The sequence below is a fragment of the Bactrocera dorsalis genome, chromosome 5 (genome assembly GCF_023373825.1).
Source record: "Bactrocera dorsalis isolate Fly_Bdor chromosome 5, ASM2337382v1, whole genome shotgun sequence".
Taxonomy (NCBI): Eukaryota; Metazoa; Arthropoda; class Insecta; order Diptera; family Tephritidae; genus Bactrocera; species Bactrocera dorsalis.
This window is the reverse complement of record NC_064307.1, coordinates 47207328-47231200: the sequence shown is the minus strand read 5'-3', so window position 1 is coordinate 47231200 and position 23873 is coordinate 47207328. Positions and strand designations below refer to the sequence as shown.

The window sequence follows — 23873 nt, the reverse complement described above, 5'->3', positions numbered from 1 at the left end:
CGATTTATTCAAAATGCTTATAATATTATAATAAGTTGTTGACTACGTTTGAATTAATCCGTGGTGTCGACAAGGTGAGCAAAGCTACCTGGTTGTCCATGTACATATACGGTTGCTTTCTGTGTCGTGTCCTACCGCAGTTATTCAATAGAAGTTCGCAGGCCTTCTCTATATCTAGTTCTTCAATGACTACTCAAGTCCAAATAATTTTTCACAGAAGGCTTTTTCGTAACATATTTGAGCCATTAGCTAATGGTTTATCGTCCGCTTGGCTTTGTATAAATGTCTTTTAGATTTTTATATGAAATTTCTATTCAGTAAAGGCTGCCATTATTGATGCAGAATATTGCATTGAAATGGTCACCATATTCTCTGAATATGTTTAAGCGTACACATTTATGTATAAATATATCGATGGCTGTTACTTAGTGGCCTTGAAGGGAAATCAACCACTATTTTCGCACGTGATTTATAACAATTATATATATACGTATATACATATGTTTAAATATGAATAAACGCACAACAGATATTTATTAGTCTTTAAAATTTTATCCCGTCAGAAAAAAAATTATTTTACGAAGTAACTGAATTGTTTTATGTATTACAAATATTATATTCATACTGAATATACTTATATATCTCTTAACGCATTCAGGGATATTCACTTTTAGTTGCAATAATTTCCACAAAGAGAATCTCTTCTCTTAGCTCTGATGACTTGAACAGACAACTAACTGGTATAAATCAAGTATCTAGTAAAACTAAAAGAAAGTAAAATTTCAAGTGCTGATACGGCTTTCATGAAGTCCATGGACTCTTTTATATTGAATTTGATTAAATAATTTTGGTGTTGGTTTATAATGTAATTTTTATAGCCTCAAACTTAGCGAGCGAAGGAGTGGCAAGTCGAAGACGACTGAAGCAAAATATGTTACGTTTGCGCTGATTATCCATTAAAGTTTCGATGAGGTTCTGAGAGTTTTATTTTCATAAAAAACTAACATTCATAAAATCCTGTTTTAGATATTTAATTCAAGATTGAATTGATTAAATTTAATTTTTAAATGAACAGTTATGGGCATGATGCAGTCATTTATGTCGGTACGAGTTAATATATGTACAGGGTAGGCCATTTAAAGTTGACCCATTTGTTTCTAAAAAAAGAACAAAAGAAAACAATGTTTTTTGTTCATTTCAAAAATAATTTATTTTGGTCCAAGGGGATTTGTTTCAGCTAATATTTAAAAATTAGATCGCGTAAATGGGCACCTTTAGCTTTGACAGCTAAATGCACTCTTTTTTCGACATTTTCCATGACTTTGGCCAATGTTTCGGATGATATGGCGGCTGTTTCACGTCGAATGTTGGCTTTCAGTTGAGCTAAGGTCTTTGGCTTATTAGCGTATACCTTGGATTTCAAATAACCCCACAAATAAAAGTCTGGTGGCGTCAAATCTGGTGATCTCGGTGGCCAGTCAACATCACCATTTTTCGATATCAATCGCCCGGGGAAAAATGGTCGCAATAAATTGATTGTTGGTCGAGCTGTATGGCATGTAGCCCCGTCCTGTTGAAACCAGAAGTTATCCATGTCATTTTCGCGAATAATGGGTATCACAAAATCCGTTATCATGGCTCGATAACGCTCACCATTGACTGTTGTCGTGGCTCCATCATCGTCTTCGAAAAAATACGGTCCGATGATCATATTCGCGCAAACACCGCACCAAACTGTTACTTTTTGGTCGTAAAGTGTTCTTCAATTAATTGAGGATTTTCGGTGGCATAAAATCGGCAATTTTGCTTGTTTACGCCTCCATTCAACGAGAAATGTGCCTCGTCTGACATGATGAGTTTTCGCCAAAAGTCAAGTTCGTTTTCAGCCATTTCGATGGCCCATTTGCCAAAATTAAGGCGTCGCGGATAATCAGCTGGGTTTAGTTTTTGTGCCATTTGAATTTTATATGGAAACATCTTCAAATCTTTATGAATTATGCGTCGGAGAGTGGTGCGAGAGATGTCTAATTCCTGAGAGCGGCGATAACTCGATGTCGATGGAGTCTCCTCAATACTGGCTCGTACAGCTTCGATATTTTCATCAGAACGTCTTGTGCGTTGTCTGGATGCATGACTGTCATTACTGAGATTACCGGTGTTCATAAATTTTGCGTATAAACACTTAATCGTGTTCTTAACTGGAGCACTTTTTTTGCGAAACGCACGTTGAGTTAACACAATTGAAAAGTTATTTTGAATATAAAGCTGAACAATTTCAGCGCGTTCTTTTGGAGTGTACTGTTCCATGGTATAAATTGTCTTCGAATGACGCTTCTAACGCGGTATGACATGAGCCGATTTGTCAGCGCTATTAAAAGTTACAGCGTTGCCAGATGGGTCAACTTTAAATGGCCTACCCTGTACATATATTATTAAAATGCTTCAGGGAATCTTAAGGGGTTATATGGGTTTCCTCGGGGAAAAAAAGATTTTTTCAAAATTTTTCTTAAATGAAATGTTTTATTAGAATTTTTTATTGACAAAATTTCAAAAATTTTTCAAAAATTTTTCTTAAATGAAATGTTTTATTAGAATTTTTTATTGACACTACATACACTATAAGCACCGAAATACTGAAATTTTCGGAAAAACAAATGTGTAAACACGGCTATTGCGACGCCATTTCCGGTAATACAGTTTCGAGAAAAACTCGTTCAAAGACGTTACACTTAGCCTAACTAGCCTCGAGCGCACAAGTACTCAAGGCTGTATCTCCGAAACTATTATACGGATAAACCTCAAAATTTAGGACAGTATTCTAGAGGTGTTATAGAATTTAATAAGATAAAAAAAAATTAAACTTTTGTACCCCTAAGTGAGGTTCATTTTTGACTAGGGTCTCAAACCGTTTTCCACGTCATTTTCGTATAAAGTTTAAGGGATTCCATGCAAGAGAATAATAAACCACACCAAATCTCGAAAGTCGGTTTATTTAGATATACAACTGAGTAGATATTCAAGATATTATATACTAGATAGCACCATTATTATATCTGTTACGAAAATACTAACACTTAATATAAAGTGTATCGTTCTAGTTGGTGTTATGTTCTGAAAACATCGCTCGACGACAGCATAAAACAAGTGAACAACAAACTGATCCATTGGATAAGACTTCGGCAGGATCTTTCCAGATAGGCTAGGAGATATTAAACGTAATTTAAGGTCCATCAGGCCTTGTGTAAATGCTAATTTTAGAGCCAAATCGCAAATGGAGCAAAGCTTAATAATGCTACTTATTTACATACATATGACGAAACAAAATTTCTATTTATGGCCGAAATTGTAGAGTTTTTCTAAGTTGTGTGACTGTCTTTTCCGTGACTTGGCGACACTGATTTTTGATTGCTTCATATTTTCTTGAAGAAGAAGTAAAGCCATACCCTAAATCCGAGAGAAGAGCGAATGACTTCTCTAGGTCCGAGTACGATCTTCGAATTTTTTAATGTGAAGTCCAACCTACTCACTTCCAAGGTACCCGCCCTTAGATTAACAAAGAAAGGAACACAAATTGACCACTACCTTCTCATATCCGAGTTTTTGAATCATAATTGTTCCACTTCGGTTAACATTTTTTTCAACTTAACTAAAGAAAATTGAATTGAAATGCTTGTAACTATGAAGAGCCCAATTAGTACTCATAAATGCAGCAAAAGTTTAACTACACTAAAAATATATTTTCAAGTCACATATACACATACATACAACCTTTACATTTACATAATACCGCTACAAATTCGGCACATAGTTTTAAAAGCACTTTGTGTGAAATGTTCAATATTTTTACCGCAAGCCAAGATGAGTGTGTGTGAAAAGTTTTACCGCTTTCTTGGCATACTTTCTTTTATTCATCAATTTTTACAGAGCGCTACTTCGGTGAAAAGTTTCGTAAGTTAGCAAGAGTTAGTTTAGTCGCGGTGGTGGGGACTAAAGAATTTTACTTCTTCTCGACTTCGTGACAAAAGTGTACACAAACAAGATAAATATGTACATACATATGTATATATAAAATATAGAGGTCTATGAATATGTATTCGACTTGTAAAGGGATTAATTAGCGAAAAATGTAATGAGGTCTAAGGAAACTATTTTGCTTGCAAGTGTCTTGTTAGGATAAGCTCCCCACCAACACTTTAAAAGATATAATAATACTGAGTCGAACCATACAAACAAAACATTTTCTCATAACGTCAGGAATCCATGAGTTGTTTTTGTTAGATTCTAATTCCGTTATTTTCGGGAAAAAGTCAACCGAAATTGATGAGTGGATCGAATCATAATTATAAAACCAATCAACCATTGAGTCGATAACAATTTCCTTAACACCTTCCCCCTTTCGACTGACATTAAGCTATATAATAAAACACGAGCTATAATATTGAAAATTGTTAGGAACTAACAAAAAAAAAGTAAAACACGCAGTTCTCAAAATATTCACGATCTTCTGACCACATATACTTTGAATGAAGACTTCCTTAGTGCATATTAGGTAGTATCAACACTTCACACTGTCCTTAAAATTGTATGACATCTTTAATTTATTCACTAATTTGGGCCGAACTCCCGGTGGTACTGCAATACCGGGCCAACCCGTGATGGAGGTGGAGCAAGCCCCTAAAACACTCCGTCGATTTCCAAAAATCAGTTTAACATTTGTTGTCCTCCGATGGAGGATCTATCAGATGTTAAGCTGATAAGAACAGATACTACACTTTGATCTTAGCCATAAGGCCGAGAAGCGATAACTAAACCACACCAAAGGTAAACTATTTCTCTAAAAATAAATGTGAAGTGTATGAGAATTGAAGGAGCAACAAAACGTCAAAGAAATGCTGAATGTCCGTGCAGGTATGCAACCTTCTGCGCTGGTAGGCAAGGTCACCACGGTAACTCACCCTTATCAATTGCAGTTCCTTGCCTGCATTGCAAGTGCATTGTACAAGCGTTAGGGTGTAAGTGTTGTTGTTGCCATTCGAAATATGAATTTGTGCGCTGCATCTATGCCAGATTTGAGGAGAATATGTATATATGGTACATTTCGTAAGTATATAACTTTAAGAGGCTTTTAAAGGGTGATTTTTTAAGAGCTTGATAACTTTTTAAAAAAAAAAAACGCATAAAATTTGCAAAATCTCATCGGTTCTTTATTTGAAACGTTAGATTGGTTCATGACATTTACTTTTTGAAGATAATTTCATTTAAATGTTGACCGCGGCTGCGTCTTAGGTGGTCCATTCGGAAAGTCCAATTTTGGGCAACTTTTTCGAGCATTTCGGCCGGAATAGCCCGAATTTCTTCGGAAATGTTGTCTTCCAAAGCTGGAATAGTTGCTGGCTTATTTCTGTAGACTTTCGACTTGACGTAGCCCCACAAAAAATAGTCTAAAGGCGTTAAATCGCATGATCTTGGTGGCCAACTTACGGGTCCATTTCTTGAGATGAATTGTTGTCCGAAGTTTTCCCTCAAAATGGCCATAGAATCGCGAGCTGTGTGGCATGTAGCGCCATCTTGTTGAAACCACATGTCAACCAAGTTCAGTTCTTCCATTTTTGGCAACAAAAAGTTTGTTAGCATCGAACGATAGCGATCGCCATTCACCGTAACGTTGCATCCAACAGCATCTTTGAAAAAATACGGTCCAATGATTCCACCAGCGTACAAACCACACCAAACAGTGCATTTTTCGGGATGCATGGGCAGTTCTTGAACGGCTTCTGGTTGCTCTTCACCCCAAATGCGGCAATTTTGCTTATTTACGTAGCCATTCAACCAGAAATGAGCCTCATCGCTGAACAAAATTTGTCGATAAAAAAGCGGATTTCCGAACACTGATTTTGGTAATAAAATTCAATGATTTGCAAGCGTTGCTCGTTAGTAAGTCTATTCATGATGAAATGTCAAAGCATACTGAGCATCTTTCTCTTTGACACCATGTCTGAAATCCCACGTGATCTGTCAAATACTAATGCATGAAAATCCTAACCTCAAAAAAATCACCCGTTAGTACTTAACATTTTAATTCAGTTTTTTTTCTTGGAGATTTTAGAGCAATACACATTTTTGGTGGCATTTTTGTAGTTTGCTAGAATATAGCAGGCTCAGATATATGTATACTTCTATTATTCGGTTAATAAAATTATCCAACCAAGAATTTTCAAAACTACCGTGAAAAGAAATTTTATTTTCAGACATGCTATTTTTAAGTAGTGTTATTGTGAATCATAAATTGAAAAAAGAGCTTAAAGCCTGCAACCAGCCAGGTTTTAAGCTGGACTTCATTGCACTGTGGTCTGAAATTCAAATTTTTTGGCATAAATTAGAAGGAGTGGTACTAGGCCATTGAAATTTCGCATACAGGTTATATATGACTTAGTTAAGAAAAATTCCAAGAATGGATGAAATCGGTCATTCTCCAGGGGTACCTCCCTTGGACCTATAGTAAAAATTTTTGAATTTCAGCTCCAAAAATTGCGATATCTTCACGAAAATTGGTAAATATGTTATTCTTGTAATACACAACGACGATACCAAAAATATTTGAAATAGGCCAGTCCCTAGGAGTACCTCCCTTGGACCTATAGTAAAAATTTGGTTTTCATAAAATGAAAAATTTGCATATGTATGATAGGCAAAAGTGGTCAAATAATTTTATTATACAAATATTTATACATATGTTTTTACTGAAACAATTACTTTTATAATAACATTGACTGTACATCTGAAATGAGAGAGAAGTTAAATTCACTTGAATATAATATAAAAAGTTATATGTACCAAGCAAATCATTCGAAATCACAGTCTTCCGTATCTATGTAAAACTAAAGCGTTCTCCACAACGTCTGCTTCCGATATATCGGAATCAGAATTATCCGAGTCGTATTCAGATCCCCCTGGCAAGTGGTTGAAAATTTGAAGCTCACTTGAAGGTGTAAGCAATTGTATTACTTCTTCTGGTAGCTTCTCTCTTTTCCAATATTTTTCTCTAGCGGATAAAGACAAGCTTGAAAGAAGGGAGTCCGAAGAATCCATTGCTCTATTGAAAACATCACTCATATTATTTTTTCTTGTATTTTTTCTTGCATGTGCGTTGCGATCTCTCTTGTATAATTTATTTCGAGCTTCTGACGAATTTTCACCAAAACAACCAACATTTTTTTCTTATTTCATCTTTTTTCTTTAAACTTAACTCATTAGTATTAATGTTTTTAAAAACTCAATCCAAAACAACATTAGTTTTGCGATCGCCCTCTATCCAAACTCCAAGCATTTCTTCGTGTTGGAATTTAAAGGTTGTTGAAAATTACAAACATACTTAAATGGGGCAAAAACGGGTCAATGTTACATACATGATTTTAAAGAACATACCCCAAACTTCCACCGAACATAAAAATCTGGAACAATACGGGACAATACACACAACTTTCACTCCACAGAACACAGGTTAATACGAAATTTTCGGTTAAAAAAGCTATCAAACAAAACTCCACACTATACAGATATAACACAATAAACCACATTTTTTTCCATTAAGTTAAAAAATAGATACCTTTTTTATATTCTTCCATTATAAATTTATTTCTTTTTTTTTTCCTTTTTAACTATTATCGAACAGCTGTTTTCTTACAACATTTTACTGAACTGTTTACAAGTTTGTTGTTGCTTCAGAAGCATCATGTTTTACAGCTCATATTTAGAACAGAGTTGCCATATCCAAATAATTTTTTGTATATTTTAGATCGCTGAAATGTCTGAATTAATACTGCGTACCTATTTTTTTGAAATAAGAAAAAATACTTTTTGGATTTATGCCAAAAAATTTGAATTTCAGACCATAGTGCATTGCCGGGAATTTTGGCCCCTGAAAGACTGTCATTCCATATTAGGCTTTCCTAGAGTTTAACATTTAACGGTATATTCATCTATAATTCCAATTGAGAATAGAAAATGCTGAAAGCATAAAGAACTCAGGATTGAAGTTTTTCGATTTTTATTGGATTTGTGTATTAGTCTTAAATATTTTCATAAAATCTCATGACAAAGTATTACGGAAATACTGAAGATGCAGGAGTCGAATAGATTTTTCACTGGAATATTAGACCACCAGATATAACGAGCAAATATTTTTTGCTTTGATCTTAATTATCTTTACATTAAGAAAATAACTTTGGCGTAAGAAATTTAACAAAATTCTCTGGTTGAAAAGAGCTATGCTTTGGATGAGGAAAAAGCAACTGCTTGTAGTTCCATAGAACCCTAACTTTCAGTAAAATGTTTCAGAAAATTCATCAATAAATAGTCTTTTGCCAAAGTGAAGATATAAAGTTGCAATAATGCTTTCAGAGCGCCGGTGTTGATTGATTAACTTTGAGCGAAGGAGGCGGCGTCTTTCTCTCCTTCTTGTTGGTATTATAAAACTTATTTTAGTATTTTTCTCTTCTTTAACCTTTGCAGATCTTTGAAAATTTTTTTCCATTCTCTTTCTCTCTCTTGTTATTATATGTGCAAACTCACGTTATGTTCATTTTTTGTTGACTTTCTATCCTAACCATCCAGTTATTTTCCAAAATTTTCCAATTAAACGAGCACATAATTTTGCTCTCAAACTAGCCTTACAACTCGTTTCCGTTTCAATTAAAAAATTAAAAGCAATTATTGCCAACCACGCACATATTTCCGACGAGAAATATGATGATTTGCCAACAAAACGGCGCTATAAAATTTTCCACATAATTGGCTACATGTTTTCCACATGGTGGCCAGGAAATTAAAAATCATCTATGTGGCGATGCGCCCACTGTCTGGCAGAGATTATAAAGAAATGAGTGCGATTCCGGCAAAAATCATTGCACCTTATTTGGCGACCATTTGAAACTCAAATGCGAAATGGCGTGAACAAGTGCAAGCGAACAAAAATATTTGAGCTTTTTTTGTTTACAACACACACTAGAATTGTTGCTTTTGTAAAGATAATGCGACACGAGCTTTCAGGTATTTTATAATATACATATATACTATTGTATACATAAGTATGTATGTGATATGTTTTTAAATATATGACCTAAATACTCTTAAACATTTTACGAGGAAATAAAAATTCCTTTACTAATGCCTGTGGGTATTTATAAGAGATTAAAATTAAATAATATGTTTTTCAGAAGAGATTTTAATTTTTATTTTCCTGCAATAAACCAAAATTTCGGAGAAAAATTGTGTATATATTACATAAATATTTTGTTTATTAATTTTGAAGTCTAACCTATTTACAATAGATTATAACGGGTGATTCAAGTAGAGATACTTTTTTCGTTCGCAGCAACTCGGACTGACGTAGGAAACGACTTGGCGCATTCTATGTCGAGATCTTAAATTGAATGCTTATAAAATATGCAAGAACTAAAGACTCTCGACTTTTTAAGCGACATCGTCCGACTCTCTGGAATTTTGAAAAGTTTGCAGAAGATCTGACATTTTCGAGCCAAATTTTGTTCAGCGATGAAGCCCATTTCGGGCTCAGAGGGTATGTAAACAAGGGAAATTGCCGCACCTCAGACAAAGAGCAACATGAAAAGGTTAAAAACCTACCATTCAACTGGAGAAAGTAACGGTTTGGTGTGATTTATCGGCCGGTGGGATCATCGGTCCATATTTCTTCAAAAATGATGCCGGTGAGAACACAATCGTCAATGGCGACCGTTATAGTGCCATGAAACCCGATTATTTGGTCCCTGAAATTGAAGCTTGTGATCTCGACGACATTTGGTTTAACAAGACAGTAGCACTTTTCACACATCACTTTTCAATTAATGGATTTATTGAGAGAAACTACGGTGAGCAGACAATATCACGTCTTGGGCCAGTAAATTGGCCACCAAGATCTTGTGATATCATATCATGATAATTCTCGCAGATAACTTAAAATACCAATAGAAGTGTGAGGGTGCTTAATATCAATAGAATAATTATATTATTGAAGCTCGAGTTGTTAACGAGGAAGCTTAAAACATCAATGCCATAAGCAAAGTTGAGTCATGTGTCAGCACAAAGAGAGTTAACTATGTTGCATCCCATGGAATAAAAAGGAAAGTTTTGGAGCTAACTAAACACAGACACTCTTATCGCTTGAAATTATTATTTAATCATCATAATAGAACGTATTCTTGTATACTGAAACAGATTAGTATGAGCACTTCTGGTCTCGAATCATTATTCCAATATAATTCTTTCTACTTAAAAAAATATGAAATTGGATGAAAACCGACTTCATCACCGATACTTTGGTGTTTTCGTTAGGTTATATATATAAATATATATTTGCATATGCAATTCACACTAATACTTGAAGCTTTCTCTATGTTTCAATAAATTCTCGCAACTGACTTCGAAAAGTTAAGTAAACCAAGTATTCATTTGTGAGTAGTTAATTAAAACTTTGTAGACACCAAATCTGATTAAAAGCTCAGAAGCAAGAGTACTTCAAAAGTCTTCACAGTTCGCACTGCAGCAGAAGATAATTGAAAAGAAAATTTGCGCTTTTTCTGCTACCGAATACTAGCATAACTACAAAAGCGCAAGAGTGGAAATTATGCAATGAATGCGTTTAACAGTAAATATACATATGTATGAAAATTGTTTTTGCATATGCCATATCGTTCTTGCGCATTCGCTGAGCACTATTGCTCAACTGATGAGAAAGTATTTGTTGACTGCAATTTGCATCAAGTTGATTGTAATGCGCCTATAAATATGCAGTAGTTATTGCAAATTCAACCGGTACCGACAACAGCGAGTAAACTGGTGAAGAAAACGCGCCAAAACTAACAAACAGCTCATAAAGAGAAACTCGCCGGCTAGTTTTACTATAACTGGTGGGGGAGCTATCATAAGTATCCTGCAAACTCATTTCGTTAAGGTAAACAAGGTTCTGTAAAAAGTTTCTGGTAGTACAAAGGGCAGAAGTTTAGCTAGTGTAGGGTCTCCGAAGCCTCCCTTACACAGTTGGCAGAAAGACTCAAGCAGTTTGTCTTCGATGACCGAGGTGATCCTGGTCTGAGGCTTCTTAAAGCTATGCGCTCCGATGACAAAAGTACAACGTCGTATTCTTCAAATAAAAAGTTTAACCCTTCTGAAAAGGCCCCGAAATCATAGTTTGTGACTCTACAATCATGGGTTGATGCTAAGTAATCGGAAATGAGGAAGCTAACTTCCTGTAAGCGCGATAATAAATTTTGTCTTCTCCCTAGATTAAATATTAAATATCTTTGCTGCGAAATCCAAATAATATTATTATTATTTTGCTTCTATAGTGTCAATGTGGCGTATATCACTTACGACTTCCGATCTTAGACCAAGTATCCTTTGGGGAGTCAAAAAACATCCGTTTAAGGGCCAGCTAAAGTGAGAAGAAGAAACGTTGCTCCTAGGGTTGTGCGCTGCGTTTGGGACCCGCCACGTAAGAAAACACCCCCAATGAACTTTCATTCAAGTCACTTTATTTTATTTACATTACTATGGATTTGGACTCTTCGGAGTTTCGGGAGCTCAACACGCTCAACCTAACTGATAATTCGTACACTGTTATTTAAAATATTATTTTTAAAGGACAATTTGATGGAGAAAGCACATAAGCATCAGAAAAGCCTCAGAGTTCAAGGCATAAACCACTGACATGGAAATTTTCTGGCACAAAAGTGGGTCCAGTTCATTCACTTCATCATTGAAACTTACGACGATAGCTTTCTGAAATTGTTCAAATTTTCAGTGACTATTACCTGGAACTTCCAGAACCCAATCGATGATGGTTTGTGGTCTTCAGCATTAATATTTGAATCGTTCATCTCAATATACCTCGAAGATTGAATATATGTCCATATTGGACTATTTGGGAAGTTTTGTTTTATTATTGTTCTTAATGATGCAACTTTTACTTTAGGTGGTTGGGGTTTGAATTTAGGCAAATAGTTTGCTAACTAGTTCCAAAGTAATTATTCGAGAGACCAACTATACAAGTCCACTAAAAGAACTCACCAAGTGTGTCAACCACTCGTATACATACATATGTTGTATTTGTAAGCAATGTAATATGTAAATATTGCACATTACTGATTAAATATACTTTAATGTGCGCTGGCATTATAGCCACCCGTCAATGTTAAGCCCACATAAAGGTAAAGCAAATGCAAGGGCTTGGCCCAGAGTGATCTCAAGCATGCTAACAGGCACGGGGGCGTCATACTATTTTATATGCTTGAACAAACGGGCTCTCTAACAAATTACAGTGCTGCGCAAAAATAAAGCAGCAAGCAGGTGATAGTTGCTGGTAACTGACGATGCAGTGTTGCATTTAGATTTTAAAATTCTTAAACTACCAAAATTACCAAACTAACATGTGTATTTATAAATTTACAGCTACATATGTATATACTCGTAAAAGAATTTGTAGCGTCTAACCAGAATGCGCTTCCATTTTACATGCATAAATATAATTTTTTTTACCCAACACTGCACAGCACTGTTAGTGCTTAGAAACCTGAAAGCAAGTAAAACTTGCGCCTGCATATTTACAACAATTGTTTTTGTTGTCTTTCACATGCAAAATTGCATTTCTCATTCACGCGCATAATTTCACTTCCACACTTCTGGCTCAAATTTAAATTTTTCACTTTTATTTTATATCACATTCACCGTTTTCTTTGTTGCTAACTTTCTTCAATTGTTTTGTTGCGCCGCAATTTGCTCATAACGGACTATTTGCTTTGTTTTTGCATAACTCGGCGTTGATTGCTCGTAAGCTTCTAGGCAATTGTGGATATATGTGTGTGTTTGTTCAGCTGTTGTGTGGGCGTGGCACATGATATTTACATACCCATACATATACAAATGTGCTTTTTCTTGTTATTCCACATTGCTTTTGTTGCTTTTGTTATCTTACGCTTAACTGCCTCTGTGGCCTTGAATAAAAGGGAAATTGTTTAAAGAGTTGTAAAACTAGCAACGAAAGCATAAACTGCGATTACTGTACAGTTATGTGGGTGTGTACAAAGCAGCAGAAGCCGAATGGAAGTGCATTTTTGCGGCAAGTTCCCCTGAGATTACGTAGGATTTACGCCTTCGCAACCGAGGCGAAAAGATTATGGTTTATGAGAGGTGTGTGGCTGAGCTGAGCTACAATAAGCGCAATAATATAATTATCCTAGACAATTAACTGATTTAAAGCTCAGGTAGGAAAACGTGGTATACACGGAAGTTGGCAGTCAAAGTAGTCACTAGCGATATCAAGCATCCATAAAATATATATTTAGATGAGCTAGCAGAACTAAGCAATCTAGAACGAGTTGCAATGTAGAGTATCCGCGGTTTAGATCACTAAAGTGTTTGAAAATGAACTGGATCTCAAATTTCCAACAGAATGCTACTACTACAACCTTTAGGGTCCTTAGTTTTACGATTAGATCTGACATCTGTCTGGCGACTTTCTTGTTTTATCCGCTCTCAAAGTATTTCATGGAAGTTATGAAGTCAGAGTAAAGGGACCAAAGTTTTGAGAATATTCTGGCTTATTTGAAAATAATAGATTTTTTCTTCCCAGCTTTTATTTTTAAGTGTGATATACTAAAAAAACGGATTTTTCAATTTTTTTTAAGTTTTGATGAAAAAAATTACATATTTTTCGAGTTAAACTCATTCTCCGACGGCACTATAAACAAAACGACGGTCGAAAAAAAAATTTTCAAAATGGCGACATTTAAAAAAACTTGAATTTTACCCAAAAATTTTGGTAGTTTTTGGACTGCTAAAATTTGATTTTTAGGTCAGATGAAGTCATTGTATGAAAAACTATATACAGGAAAAATTTAAAAGTGCTGATAGTTTGTTTCCGAGTTTCAGATATTACTCGGAAACAAATTATACAAACTGATAGAGTTGAGTGATCTGAGCGGCCTACACTTTAGAAGCCTGTTACGTAAAAATATTTTGAAATATTATTTTATTATTTAAACATCATCATCAAAAATCGGAAAAACCGTATAATTTAGTGGAAAGAAAAGCGATTGTTGCAGTTTATCATCCCACATGGAAAGGATCCGAAGGCTCGTCAGCAACCTTCTAACACACATATTTCTAACGTAGCAGCATCTTGACTAAGTTCATAATTAATATCCCTATTTACTATACTATGTATGTATGTATACTAAGCTAGAAAGACTTAAAAAAAATAAGTCGGCTTCTGAGATAAACAAAACTCCCCAGAAGTGATGTGTGCTACGTGTTCAATACACTAAGTCCCTCTAGCTCACATGTTCCTTTCAGCATATCTATGGAACTGTAGTCCAAATATTTGAAATGAAAATCCTATGGTCTTTTAATTACTAGTTAAGAAAAGAGTCCACGTTGGAGAGATCAATTCGTTCATAAAAAAAGAAAAAACTTTTACTAATAAAAAATCAGGGACTTTTTCGCGTATATACAGACAACCGGATGGACAGACGGACGTGGCCAAATACTTAGCTCGTCATTTCGAACTTTATAGGATATCTGTCGTTTCCTTTTGGGTATTATATGTATATGGTATAAAGTCAAGCATCAAGTTCGAAAATCTTTCTATTAGGGAAACGGCGTACCTCAAGGTATTATTTGTGCTAGTTTTATTCGAACATATTCATTGGTGCTTGATTTGTATACTGGAAAGTAAAAAAATGTTTAGAACTTTGTGTTATATGGATTGCGCTTATTTTCACATTGTAACTTGAATCACAAGGGAGACTTGATGTACCGAATTTGGTTGAAATTTGTTCACCATACTCTGTAGCACCATATTTCAAGAGTATAGGAAGATATTTTCATTCATTCCTATACAATAACTTTCGAACCGTTGAGGATACATTTTTTACATCGCTAATTCTTAGAGAGTATAAACTGTCAATTTTTTCTATTCAAAACTTTGTATCTATGTATGTTCAAAAGTTTTGAAAAGGAATATTTGAGATTCAATTTAATACGCAAATTCAATTTGATTTTTTTGACTCGCCCTAATATTTACCTTGAAATTGCACTTTGCATGCAGGGCTTTCAATTCACTTGCATCACATTGCAAATACAATTACAACAATTGCAAAACGAATTTGCATGTAAATAAATGACACCTGCGAATAAAACGGTGTCTCATATATCCTGTTACCAGGGACGTCAGTTGACGCGAATTGCTAGCGAAAAGAATCAATAGCCAATCGATTGTAATTTTATATGTAAATGTTGTTTAATGAAACCGCCTGCCAATGGGTAAACTGTAAATTATTTACGAATGTGTTTGTTGTTGGGTAATGCGAGTGTGTAAAGTGTTTGAATTGCTTTCTAAATTGCCGAAGTGATTGCTAAAATCGTGCTTTTAATGCTTTCATAACAGAAATGGTGGGTTTTAAAATCTAGTTAGCTTTATAATTAGATTTAACATTTTTGGAGGATTGTTCTTCATAATTATAAAGGGTGATTTTTTAAGAGCTTGATAACTTTTTAAAAAAAAAAAACGCATAAAATTTGCAAAATCTCATCGGTTCTTTATTTGAAACGTTAGATTGGTTCATGACATTTACTTTTTGAAGATAATTTCATTTAAATGTTGACCGCGGCTGCGTCTTAGGTGGTCCATTCGGAAAGTCCAATTTTGGGCAACTTTTTCGAGCATTTCGGCCGGAATAGCCCGAATTTCTTCGGAAATGTTGTCTTCCAAAGCTGGAATAGTTGCTGGCTTATTTCTGTAGACTTTAGACTTGACGTAGCCCCACAAAAAATAGTCTAAAGGCGTTAAATCGCATGATCTTGGTGGCCAACTTACGGGTCCATTTCTTGAGATGAATTGTTGTCCGAAGTTTTCCCTCAAAATGGCCATAGAATCGCGAGCTGTGTGGCATGTAGCGCCATCTTGTTGAAACCACATGTCAACCAAGTTCAGTTCTTCCATTTTTGGCAACAAAAAGTTTGTTAGCATCGAACGATAGCGATCGCCATTCACCGTAACGTTGCGTCCAACAGCATCTTTGAAAAAATACGGTCCAATGATTCCACCAGCGTACAAACCACACCAAACAGTGCATTTTTCGGGATGCATGGGCAGTTCTTGAACGGCTTCTGGTTGCTCTTCACCCCAAATGCGGCAATTTTGCTTATTTACGTAGCCATTCAACCAGAAATGAGCCTCATCGCTGAACAAAATTAAAGCGCGAAACACATTTCGAACCGAACACTGATTTTGGTAATAAAATTCAATGATTTGCAAGCGTTGCTCGTTAGTAAGTCTATTCATGATGAAATGTCAAAGCATACTGAGCATCTTTCTCTTTGACACCATGTCTGAAATCCCACGTGATCTGTCAAATACTAATGCATGAAAATCCTAACCTCAAAAAAATCACCCGTTACTTTCGTATAAGCTAGTGAGCCTCAGCTTAAAATTTTGTACGGTTGTACGCTTAGAAAGAACTAGTCATGCCAGCCAAATCATTCAGTTACACTTTTTTTGCTTCATTACTTTCGATAATGCTTAGTTACGGTAAAGCAGATTGCAGCGTTAATGTGTTGCCTATCAAGCTTGAAGTTCGGTTCGAAGAATGCCTGCAGATTGATGTAATTAAGATCATAGACATAGGGAATAGATGCATATTTTTTTTTAATTTTATTGCTATTGCTTTTCTGTTATTGCCTGGACAGTTTCTTTTGAATTAAAAAAAGAGATTTGCCGCATTCAATTATTTTAAGGCTTTGCTGCTAAAATATACATTATAAACCCAGATGGCAATTTTAAGATAACAATTCAGCCGTTGTAGTCTTCTGAATAACTTCACCTATTTTAAATGGAAGGATAGACTTCGGCGACAAGCTTGCAAATAATCGAAGGCATAAATGCAATTTAAAGCGTCCCCAAGTGATCTGGTGGTAGACCAATGGACGTTTGTAATTTTCGTTATAAATATATGAAACTTCTTATATTATTCCTCAGTTATGGTGACGTCACAATAGCGAATGATTACAGAATAGGTTAGGTTCAGCCACTCATAGACAAGTTTTGGTCCTTTGCGATACCAAATAGAGTTCTGGCATGGGTTTCCCAATGTTGATAACATTCTCGGGTGTTAGCCGTACACCATTCGTGGCAATCTCGTTAACACCCAGTATGCAACACTTCAACGGATGATCTGCTTTCCAACTACTGGACGATATAGGATACGAGGTTACTGCCTTGATTGCTGGTTGCCTCTCTACGTAGATGTTGACTCTGGAACAGGTATATTAGAGGTCAGCTCCGCATCTCTCGCAATAGCAAAGACCTCAGCTTGAAATATACTGCAGTGGGCCGGCAACTTAAAAGGCTGCCTTATACCGAACTCTGATCAGTATATACCCGCACCAACTCCATTCTCCATTTTCGAGCCATCCGTATAAATGGATTTGCCGTCCAAGTTCCTTAGCAGTTTATTCACCACTAAACAAGTGGAGATAGCTCTCCACCTTGTGCAATACCTCTACAGATTTCCTTGGTCGTGCTACCTACATTCCATTCTACTCTTATCCTTCTAGAGGTCAAGAGGCTTCTGATCTAGCATGGTATTGCAAGATCAACACCTACTGACTGGATACTATTCAGAATAGATTCCCTAGAGACGTTGCTGAACACTCTAGATATGTACAAGAATCCTCCAAGAGCGTATTCCTTTTATTCAAGAGCCCTTTCGATATTAAAGACCAATATCAAAATACAAATGTATGGAGTGTAGTCTCTACTGGTCTGCCTTTCGTATATGCGCGTTTCGCCTTGGACAAGCTTCTAGGAGGCGCTGTGACCTTAATGTTCACCGCGTAGAATTTCTCTAACGCTTTCAGTAGGAAGGAAGTTAAGCTTATAGGCCTAAGATCTGTTGAGTAGAGTGGGTTATTTCTACTTGCCTTCAGTATGAAAACTACCCTAGCCTGTCTCCAAGAGTGTGGCACATAGCTGAACTTCATGCATTCTCTAAAAATCGCCAGAAAACTCAGTGAAATAACCTGTGGACTTTATTTCATATTTATCTCCCTGCTTAATTTAGGCATAATCAGCGCGCTGAGCAGAAATAAAAAGCTTATCGATAAAACAAAAGTTTGCAATTGAATGGTGAAAATTTAATGAATTGCGCTGGCCATTTTCTTCTACAATATTCATTCAAATAATTTAAAAGTATTAGCACTGCCATGGGCTCACGTAATTCCATACAAAGTGCATTTAATTTTCATCGTGAGCTCGAGCACTGAGCGCTTTAGAAACGCGCCTCGACAATGCCCAGCGCTGTTCAACTACATCCTGCAACTGTAACGGTTATTTCGGCTGGACTGGTGGCGAAAGCACTGCAATTTGCATTTAAAATGCCTTAAAGCGCTCAAAACGAATGAATGAATAATAAAAATGAACATTTGGACGAATGGAACATTATTTGAAAAAAGGCAAAGCGGGCAAACACGGACAGCCCGGTGGTTGGCTGCTGTTGGCCGCCAGCGAGAGAGGTTGTGCGGATTGCGGTCGGCGCGTAGGTATGGTCGGAAGTGCCGGCGCGAACAATGCAGTGCCTTTAACCCTTTGCTTTGTGTTGATTCAGGGTATATGAGAAAGGAAGTGGGTTGCTGACGGTCAAACATCGCGCCAAGCTTTAAAATATGAAAATATAATAAAACTAAAAATAAACAAATGAAATGTGGCGGGAATGGCAGCATGAGCGCATGATTTTGCATAATTAAAAAGGCGTTGCTGTTGCTGCCACTGCTTCTGGTGCGGTTGTGGAGCGCGCGAGAGAAGGCGCAGCTATGTTGCGGGTATAACATGCAGTCGTAGACAAGTTGATTGTGCAAACCAGTGCCAAAATGTAAGCTCATGACAATGGCGGGATTTCAGAAAAACACAATACGAACAAACTGAAGAATTTGGAAAATAGAAAAAGAATTGAAGTAAAAAAAAAGAAATACAAATTACAATAATGCAAAGAATGTGTATAAAAGTAGGAAAAAACAACAAAAACAATAAGTAAACTGCACAAAAACCCTGCTGCCATTTGCATAGCGCATAATCAGCGAAATCTTTGGCAGGCGAATTCCCCAGCACGGCAAGGCTATGCAATCGGCGCAAAGTAATCACTTGCAACTTTTGCTCTATATATACATACATATACATATATGCACAGCGAAGCGATGAAATAGCGTTGATAATGCTGAAATTAAAAAGCGAGAAACTTGCGCTAAGAATTAATGAATGAATTCAATTAGGTGAGACCGACATTGAAATGACCGACTAAATTATTGAAATCTTTCGCTGATTGAATTGCTGAGAATTGAAAATTATTGAATTTGACCACCCTGCGGACAGGTTCGGCAATTATTACAATTTTAAACCTAATTAAAGCGATTACAATGCAATTTAAAGCGTCCTCAAGTGATCTGGGTGGGAGTAAGTAGGAAGCTCTCCACTGCGTATGAGTGACATTGCGACTATGAAGCCACTCATATGTATATTGTGCCGTGTGGAGGGGGCAGCGTGTTGAACGGTGTTAGTGTGTAAAATATTGTGTATAACTACTTTTAATAAATCTCGATTTATATTGAGAGAAATCTAGTATTTTTATGGGCTCCTTCTCGAATGGTAAGCGATACTTTGCAAAATTTATTTGTTTGTTTACAAATAAAATGTGGTTTTCTTAATTGGGTGGGTGGTAGGATTTTTCTCTTGTTTAAGTAGATATTAAGATCCTAAGCACCTCGTTCAATAGGTAGAACAAGTAAAAAAGGCTAACAACTTGCGAGAATTAACGCCAGGGAAATACCTTAACGTGTAAAACCTCAACCAGAGAATCGGAATCTAAGCAATTTTATATAATATATACCAGAATATATACCTTATATAACTCACACATTGACCGATAAATTTGACATGAGATTTGTTAGAAAACGAAAATCACTATATGTAGTACATGGGAGTTGAAGTAGTATCGACCCGATTTTATCTATTATTTATTATCATTTCACATACTAAAAAAATGTTCCTTGGGTTTCACCAATCCTTTGGAGTAAAGTTAGCCAGTTGTTCGAAAATCCTTATAATGGTTATATGGGGGCTAGCTAAAGTTTTCGCCCAATTTATATATTTTTCATTTCAGATAATTCAAATATTGGCCGATATATCTAACATAAAGTCACCTGGGGCTTCAAAAATCTTTATTATGTATATGGGTGCTCTGGGATTGACCTGATTCCGCTTTTGCTACACAGAGTCACTATTGTTAGGAAAGGAATATCTCTGAACTTAGGGCTTGAACAGTTTTGGTGTATTTAGATAATTTGTGATCATAAGCGGGCATACCTTAAAGAAATTATTAGTGCAACATTTTATCCCGTTATATTAATTACTTCTTGATTTGTATACTGGAAAGTGAAATCTAATAGAATTTAAAATTGTGGTATATAAGTGTGCGTGATTTTACACACTGTTGAAATGACAGATATCCTTTTTCCGACAAATATCAAAACCAGTTTGTGTGACACAGCACACTCCTTGGAAAGCGATTTCAACGATTTCAGATTAATTATTTTATTTACTGTCATTGGCCTCAACAACCGCACGAAATATCTCTTGTCATTAAACAACAATCGCCGCACCCGCCATTTGGCTTTTACACTACTGTCAACAGTTATAACTTCGAAGTCGTAAGCAATTTCGTCTATTTTGCTACCAGTATTAACACCAACAACAACGTCAGACTCGAAATCCAACTCGCTCGAAAAACCAAACTATATAAGTCGCTCATTATTTCCGTCCTGCTATATGGTGCAGAGACATGGACGATGACAACATCTGATGAGTCGACATTACGGGTTTCCGAGAGAAAGGCCCTCGGAAGATTTATAGTTCTTTGCGCATAGGCAACGGCGAATACCCCAGTCGATGAAGAGATGAGCTCTACGAGATATACGCCAATAAAAAAGAAGAAGATATAACTTGTGGAACCCTCGGTGGGTTGAAAATCATCAAGTTGCGAATTGATTTGAAGCTTGGTCAAACATCAAAAAGAGATATTAGAATCAATCGTTTACAACATATTACATACATATACATACGAGGGCTGTCCGATAAATAACCGACCTAACCATGATGCACGCGACTTTTTCAACATTTTTTTTTTATTTTTCTACATAGTCTCTTTGTAACTCCACACACTTCTCTCAGCGATGCTCCCATCTCTGCAACCCTTCCAAATAGTACTTGGCGTCTTTGTCTGCAAAATACGAGTTTACGAAAGAGATTGCCTCCTCATTTGACGAAAATCTCTGGCCGCCGAGCGCAGTTTTAAGTTGAGGAAACAAAAAAAAGTCGCTTGGTGCTAGATCCGGTGAATAAGGTGGATGGTCAAGCAGTTCGAACCGCAATTCGTGGATTTTCGCCATGGCGACTGTTGAGGTGTGAGATGGTGCGTTGTCTTGGTGGAACAAGACTTTCTTTTTTTGCAAATGTGGCCGATTTTTCGAAATTTCTTCCTTTAGCTTGTCCAATAATGATGAGTAGTATGCTCCTGTTATAGTTTTTCCTTTTTCAAGGTAGTCGATAAAAATAATTCCATGGCTGTCCCAAAAACCACTCGCCATCACTTTCCCAACCGAATACACAGCTTTAGGTTTTTTTGGGGCTGGTTCCCCCTTTTCAATCCACTGTTTAGATTGGATTTTTGTTTCGGGCGTATAATGATGAATCCAAGTTTCGTCTACAGTTATCAATCGGCGCCAAAACTCGGTCTTATTGCCTCTAAACTGAACCAACAGAGCGCTGGAAATGTTCATGCGCGCACGTTTGTGGTCTAGCGTAAGCAAACGCGGCACCCAACGCGCGGACAGCTTTCTCATGCCCAAATCTTGGTTTAATATGTGACAAACAGTTTCTTTTGACATCTTCATAATCTCAGCTATTTCCCTAACTTTAATCCGGCGGTCGTCTAGTACCAATTGATGAACTTTAGCGATGTTATCGTTAGTGGTTACAGTTTTTGGACGCCCAGGACGTTCATCAACTTCCAAGCTCCTGCGACCACGTTTAAATTCAGCTGCCCAAAATTTTACGGTGGTAAACGATGGTGCAGAGTCACCATACACAGAGTCCAACTCATCTTTGATTTGTGAAGGCGTATTGCCTTTCAAAAATAAAAATTTAATTACTGCTCGATATTCAATTTTTTCCATTTTGTGGAAATCACCGAAATAGACTCACAAAAACGACTGTCAACAGATAATTGCGCAAGATAAATTTCTGAAATTTTGGCGAGTAGCTATTATAATATGCACAATTTGAAGTAGAAACTTTTTTTTCAGATGTGCCGCTAGCTTCACGTTGAGGTCGGTTATTTATCGGACAGTCTTCGTATGTTGGTCCACATATCCAATCCTGCCGTCGGATAACTCTAGATTAACGTTAGCGAATGGATATAGACCAATTTAAACGAAAGAAGTTCTCGTACTAAGTTAAGAGATCTAAAGGTTTTCTAAGAACCTAATCATATTTTAACCTGTCTGTCTGGGACTGATAGACGCTACGGAGGCACAAACATTAAAGAAATGGGCGGAAAAGAGTCTTATCTTTAAAACAGCTATTGATAAGTATTTTTCAGAGAAGATTTTGAAGAAATTGGGATATTATTACTTGCATCCTTAATGCGGTGTCGAAGAATGGCTTCTATTATAAATGCTTTCGCCTTTATAATTCTACATATACTGCTTTCGGACATCGCTGGTACTAAAGGGTGATCCATTTCGAAGTTCCCTACTTAAAAAAAAACACAGCAACTTCAAATTTAATGGAGTTTAGTATCATTCGAAGGACCATTCTTTGGCATTTATTTTTTGAAGATAGTCTCTTTCAAATGTTGGCAGCGGCTACGTCTCAGATAATTCGTTGAGTCCAATTTTTAATGGCTCGTTTGACCATTTCGACTGGTAACTGGCGAATTTCACCAGCCCACAAACCACACCAAAACTCTTGTCTTTTCTGGATAAAATGCCAGCTTTTGAATCTCTTCAAGTTGTTCTTCGTCCCAAATGCGGCAATTTTGCTTGTTAACATACCCATTGAGACAAAAATGTGCCTTATTGGCTCGAAAGCGTCGGATTTTCTTTAAACTTTTGAATAGCCCAAAGATCGAAGCGATGTGATTGGGAAGATTAAACAACTTTAGGTCTTGCACAAGGAAGTCGGTTCAAACGTCAGTACGAGTTGCTGCGAACGGCGCCAAATCGGCTCCCACGGTCTTTGTGCACACTCTCAGCAGTTAAATTTTATCCAAGAATGAATGGGTCTCAAGATGGGTGATGGTGTTGCGCATAGTACGCTCAATGGACCGATTACAGGTATGTTGACCATAAACTGAGAGAAGCATGAATTTTCGTAACAAACTTGAAGGATTTGTAAACGTTATTCTGGCGTAAGAAATGTCAAACAGTGTTGTACAAAAATAACATGATAGCTTGACACAACTCACACGTGATCTGTCAAAAAGAGGCTATAGGAAAAAGTACTTCTACTTGGACCACCCGTTATAACACACAGTCGGTAACAAGCCTCGATATTTTGATTTTTCTAGTGATTAGGCACGTACAAAGGTGTGTAGACGCGGAGAACGAGCCGAGATTGGGTGACAGCAATAGAAAAATGCTATTTATGAAAAGTTCCATTAAAAAGTGACACTTCAACTGGCAGCCCGCTGCCTACAGACACATACTCGTACATATGTAGATGTAGTACTCATACATATGTACTGGTCTGT

The 23873-nt window shown here is 36.4% G+C and overlaps 1 protein-coding gene and 1 non-coding gene across 4 annotated transcripts in view; both read right to left on the bottom strand.

Annotated features, from left to right (window-relative positions):
* Positions 1-23873, bottom strand: part of LOC105224278 (dual specificity protein phosphatase 15) — a 227321-nt gene that overhangs the window by 13158 nt on the left and 190290 nt on the right. The gene's annotated exons all lie outside the window — the stretch shown is intronic.
* On the bottom strand, positions 4606-4803 carry LOC115066003 (U2 spliceosomal RNA). Its single transcript, XR_003845658.2, has one exon. It is a non-coding gene; the product is annotated as a U2 spliceosomal RNA (small nuclear RNA).